This window comes from Pelodiscus sinensis, chromosome 21 (assembly GCF_049634645.1).
Source record: "Pelodiscus sinensis isolate JC-2024 chromosome 21, ASM4963464v1, whole genome shotgun sequence".
In the NCBI taxonomy this organism is placed as follows: domain Eukaryota; kingdom Metazoa; phylum Chordata; order Testudines; family Trionychidae; genus Pelodiscus; species Pelodiscus sinensis.
In genome coordinates, this window is record NC_134731.1 from 10347650 (window position 1) to 10353649 (window position 6000).

The 6000-nt window shown below is 54.0% G+C and overlaps 1 protein-coding gene across 1 annotated transcript in view; it reads right to left on the bottom strand.

Moving 5' to 3' along the window:
• AKAP1 (A-kinase anchoring protein 1) overlaps nt 1-5401 on the bottom strand; it is a 56849-nt gene extending 51448 nt beyond the window's left edge. The window contains exon 1 of the mRNA XM_075904828.1: nt 5244-5401. The gene's annotated coding sequence lies outside the window, so the exon portion shown is untranslated. The remainder of the gene's footprint in view (nt 1-5243) is intronic.
• Between the last annotated feature and the right edge of the window lie 599 nt (nt 5402-6000).

Here is a 6000-nt window from a genome sequence, read left to right on the forward strand (position 1 = left end):
ACTGTAATACTGGGGGGGGGGGGGAGGGAATCCACCAAGGTTGTAACATACATTGGTTCAAACTAGAGTCTACAGAGACAGGGTCAACAGCCTAAATTTAATCTGCTTCAGGGCCCTTCTTCTGATCCAGAAAACAAGCAGAACTTTCTGTAGTGCCTGTGATCACTTCGTAGGGACTGGCCTGCCTGAGCCCAAAGTTGGAAGTGGGCTGACCTCTGGTAAGCCTTTGAGCCTGCATGTTTCTTCTGTTTTGAATAGGTTTTCTGTACAATGCTGTCACCATGAGACTCAACCTGTTTGCTTAGAAAGGGCGGTGGGGTCTCAGAGCTGCTGGCAATCGTGCTGTTCATAAGCCTTTGGAGAGAAAGAAAGGGGCCTGTTTAGCAAGTCTGCCTGCCTACGATATCTGTGTGTAGGCAGTGAACTGAGCAGCCTGAAAAATAGACAGAAGGGAGAGAGATGCAGGTCTCTGCCTGAGAGTAGGGGTGTAAAGTCGCTCGCTTTATACCACAGAGCCTGCAAGTGAAGCCTCTCCCAGAGAAGTCTGGCAACCGCTCCCGGCCCTGCTCCTGGAGAGCCACAGCATGTAACCTGCGGGGGAGGAGGGCACACGCTTGGCCCACCACAGACAGGGGATGCGCCAGCTGGCCAGAACAGCCCCGGAGCATCCCCTTGCCCAGGGCAGGCCGAGAGCTGCTCCAGACATACCGATTAACTAGAACCGGTAAGATTCAACCAGCAAGGATGAGGCTTACCAGTTAACCTGTTACATCCCTACCCAAGAGGAGAGGTGACTGGCCAGGAGCCTACAGCGGGCATCCTTAAGAGACCATGGAGGAGCGTAGATGCCCTATACTGATTAATACAACCAATATTCCAGGCATGTACTGAGCAGTAAACATGGACCAACGTGGGGCCCGGCACTTTATAACAAGGAAACAGACAAACATCCAAGATTTCTTAGCACACATACTTATACTCCCCAATTCAGTTATCACACTTCCAGCAGTACGAACCCATCACCGTCACAAGCTCGGAATGCAGCCCGTTGCGTGGGTTGAGGTCTGGGTTTTGATCCTTATGACCTAAAACATTTTTAATTTTGTACAGTACCAAGAACATGACTAACTGGCATTTAAGTGCCAGTCTTAAGAATTAAGCCATGGTCAACGAACGTATAAACAGGCGTCAGGCTGGTCCCTAGCCATTTAAGAATAAAGTAACACTGAAGTATTTTAAGCCCATTTCATGAACGGCACTGAAAGCAAACATGGATTCAGCCAGAGCCTGTTTGGTAAGTATTTTGCCCATTCTGCAGACAGCTCAGAGGAAAAAGCAGAGTGATTTGCTCAAGGATCACAGTGACCAAGTGACAGAGCTGTGAACAGAACTATGGCCTGGCCTATATTTAAAAGTTAGGTCAAAATAGCTACAGCGCTAGGGGTGTGAAAACACAATCCCCCTGACGTAGCGCAGCTAGTTCGATGGAAGAACTCCATTGCCACTTGGGGAGGGGGATTATCCACAGCAATAGAAAAAACCTTTCCATTGCAATACGAAACATATGCAATACAGGCTCTCCAACACTACAAGATGGGCAATGCTGCAGCCAGGTCCTCAGAATTCCCAGCTATCATCCTGCAGTCACCGTGCCAAGCTCTGCCAAGTCATATGCTTTCTTTCCCATTCCACTCTGGGCACTTGCCTGGCTGTAACTCTGTAGATCATTCACCGGCACAAAACAAACAGGAGAAACGTGAAGTTAGCGACTCTTGCTACCACCTTCCTCAGCCACAAGTCCTTTCTTTTCCCCTAAGACAAAGTTCACAGCATTCTGATAACACCTGGTAGGTGTTGGAGCAGCAGCATAAGTCACCCAAGCCCTAGATACACAAAGTCAAAAGCATGTAAGTCACTTTTGTTCAGCTGTCCTTGACTCTTCCTTAACAATATGACCTGTGGTACAGCGCACCTATCCTTTACTATTTCATAGTACTATGGATTGGTTGCTGTAAAGGTGTCCAGTGAAGTGGGGGCAGTAAGATAGAGACTCCCCTATTATACATCCTACAGATACCCTGTGTTCTCTATGGAGAATGGCAGCTGCCTCCTAGCAAAACTGCCATGATTGTTTACCATTCCAGGCACAAGTCTACTTGTTCAAAGCTCATGAAGATACTGGAAAAACTCCCATTCACATTTTTTACTTGAGTTGAAAGAAACACGGCACGCAGGCTAATAAAATACTGCTGGATTATGCTACAACATAATTCCTCCCTTGCTCGCTGCATCCTCTAGCTATATATTAGACTTATAAACATTAGATTGCACAAGTGAGAGAAGAGTCAGCTAATTATAGTTTGTTTACTCTCTGGTAGCGCCTGGAGGGCCCCATTATGCTAGGTGCTGTACAAACAGAAGAGATAGGCTAGACTACACTAGCAATTCCACAACTAATACTTACGTCAACCCTCACTTTCGGTTTTAAATTGTTGCAACACAGCTCCCAACGAACCTGAAATCACATCAACCACAGACTGTCAGTCTGCCCAACAGCGTATTTCTGAGAGCCAACAGCTAGTATTTCCCCAACAAAACATCGAGAGCTAAGACTTCAGTGGAGTTAAGACAGTTAGATAGTGGCTAACACACACAGATATTGAAAAATTACAGATTCACTTTCTATTACAGAAATAGATCTACACACTGGTAGGAAACTCTGAATCAGCATATACAACAACTGACACCAACTGATTCTCATCTACCTACCCATTAATTTTACAGCTGAGCGGCTAATGTAATTTAGACCAGTCTTCCAGCTGCCTTTTAACGAGTTGTAAGAGCTCTGCAATGGTTTAAAAGAGTCTTCACTTAATTTGCTCACCTATGGATCAGTTCAAGCAGACAAGAGGGTAAATCCTGACTGTGGAATCCAATGGGAATTTTATCACCAACTTCAACGGGGTCAGGATTTCATTGCTGGTTTCTTTTTGGCCTTAATCGGTTTAAAGAACGTTGGGCTTTGAGGGGTTTTTATTGAGGGAGGGACTTTCCGTGGAAAGCAACTCTGCCTGCTCTGGGCTACTGCATGTCTCAAACACTGCAACTCTTAGGAGGGAAGACTGGCTTCTTTTTCTCCAAGGGGCAAGTCCAAAAGCCGCGGTTCAAGAGCCATCAAAGCCACGCTGAACAAGACCTGACTGAGATTGCACACTGATTAGCTCGTCTCATGTAAGCGCCATCAAGCCAGACAGCGTGGGTTAGTTTGCCATGTCACATCGGCAACAGCAGCAGGTACATGCCTGCCCCGTCACTCACTTTCACTAAATAAGGCTGCACCCAGAGGCCCAGAAGCACTTCTTTTCTAGTTGAAACAAGTACAGGGAGGTGATCTGAGCTCAAAGGAGCATGAGCCAAGTGTACAGACTTGGCAGCACGAAGATGGGTGAAGTTCCCATTTCACCCACCAGCTCCGGAGCAGAAAGCGGTGACCTATGCTAGTTGTTAGAACAAGAAGCAAACTCCCCAGCCCTCCTCGAGCTAGGCCTGATGTGGTGCTCAGGTTGCTTCCTGCAGCACACTACCTGTTCAGTCTGGGTATACATGACCTTTAAAAGAATAAATCCATAGGAGTGTGAGTGACCTTGAGAAAAAGCAGCTCAGGTCATTTCTCTGCAAATGCCAACAGGACAGAAAGCATCTTGACACCTTCTAACTGCCAGAGATAAAGGACAGCTCATCTCATACTCTTTTCAAGTGGCACAGCCAGCCCTGTTGCAGGTTTGCAATCCCACTAATAGGTGCCTCCGTATCAAGGGTCAGGGAGTCACTACACACACAACCTTGTGACTGTTCAAAGCTGACACCACCATCACCCTCTTAGGGTAAAGAAAAGACTCTTAATAATACACCCTTGGCACAACAATGCCAGACTTGCTGCCTAAGCGGGACACATACTGTGCCATTAACTCACAGCACCAGTATACTGTGCACGCTATCCCATTCACAGTAGCAAAGCCACTACCTGCTACAGATAGTTAGGAAAGGGGATACAAATGGGGCAAAAGAACCATTCAATGGCCTCTCAATGACCTCCCAAGGTTCCTTCCAGTCCTGTAATTCCATGACAAGCACCACGCTGGCCATACTGGGCTGATCGCACCTCTGCCAAGAAGCGAGTGGGGAAAAAGTTCCCCAAACCAACAAGGGACACATGAGCAACAAGCCAGTGCCTGGAGCTCCAGGGGGCTGCACTCCTAGGAGTGGGGAGGTACACAGCAGAATCAGACAGGGAGAGGGGAGTTAAGAAAGGGCAGCTGGATAGGAGCCAGCCCCAGGGCAGAAGGGAAGGGAAAGTCTGACAGCACATGAGGCAGCAAAGACAAAGGGGCTATCTTGTCGCACCACCCAGGGCAGCAGGGAAAAGGTGACTCCAGGCAGGGGTGGGCAGTCTGTTTGGCAGCACACGTGGCTGGGGTGACCCCGGCGAGCAAGGGGGGGGGCGCGGGGGTGACATCACGTGGGCAGTCAAGCAGCACACGGGGCAGGGGTGACCCCAGGCGGGTAAGGGGGAGGGCTGGGGTGACACCACGTGGGCAGTCTGGCAGCCCAGGGGGCAGGGGTGACCCCGGGCGGGCAAGGGGGGGCTGGCAGTCTGGCAGCCCAGGGGGCAGGGGTGACCCCGGGCGGGCAAGGGGGGGGCTGGCAGTCTGGCAGCCCAGGGGGCAGGGGTGACCCCGGGCGGGCAAGGGGGGGGCTGGCAGTCTGGCAGCACAGGGGGCAGGGATGACCCCGGGCGGGCGAGGGGGGGCTGGCAGTCTGGCAGCCCAGGGGGCAGGGGTGACCCCGGGCGGGCGAGGGGGGGCTGGCAGTCTGGCAGCCCAGGGGGCAGGGGTGACCCCGGGCGGGCGAGGGGGGGCTGGCAGTCTGGCAGCACAGGGGGCAGGGGTGACCCCGGGCGGGCGAGGGGGGGCTGGCAGTCTGGCAGCCCAGGGGGCAGGGGTGACCCCGGGCGGGCGAGGGGGGGCTGGCAGTCTGGCAGCACAGGGGGCAGGGGTGACCCCGGGCGGGCGGGGGTAGCAGCCGGGCAGCACACGGCGCAGGGGGGAGGGGGCTGCCCCTCGAGAGCTGACAGCTGCCCTACCACGCTGGCGCCTGCTCCCCGGCGCTCAGCCCACACAAGGCGGCGGCTCCACGCCCGGCTGCCGCCCCCCCGGGGAACGCGGCCCGGCCCCGGTACTCACGATCCGTCCGGTGCTCGCCGCCCCCGGTGCAGAGCCCTCGTGCGCGCCGTGCCCTGCCCCCACCCCGGCCGCTCCCCGCCAGCCGCGCTGCCCCCACGTGCTGCCCGACCGGGCCCGTCCGAACACTGAGACATTCAACCGCTACACTAAGGCCCGCACGCCCCGCCCCCCGGCGCGAGGCAGCCACATCTCGCGAGACCTGCCGGCGAGTGCCATTCAGCCGGCCCCGACTTACTTGGCGGCGGTGGGGGAGGGGGAGCGGGAAGCAGCTGCGCATGCGCCTGTGGGACACGCCTTTCCCCCAAGGGTACAGCACAGGGGAGAGCACGTGGAGTCTGTGCTCCTGCACCCGGCCCCCACCCTCTGCCCCTCCTCACCTTCCGCCCCGCCCCCACCCCTGACCTGCCCCTCTGAACCCCCCATCCCTTGCCCCGATCTCCCACCAATGTGCCCTCTGAGTTGTTTCCAATCCATGCGTGGAATAAATTTTGTTCTGTGCACCAGGGCACGCGTGGATGTGCACTACAAGTAGTAACAACATGCTGCTGGCTGCGGGTCGTTGTGGGTGCTCTGCTCACCAGCTGGGTGGCACCCGCTTCACTTTTCACTTGTGTGTGGCCCCCGACTGATTTTTCTGTGGGTCAGCCCCCGCCCCCTCGACCCAAAAAAGATTCCCCACCCCTGGTGCATATGATAGAAACCAAGCTGAAGAGGGGGGTGCCAGTTGCATCGTGAGTTCTGAAATTTATGCCCCACT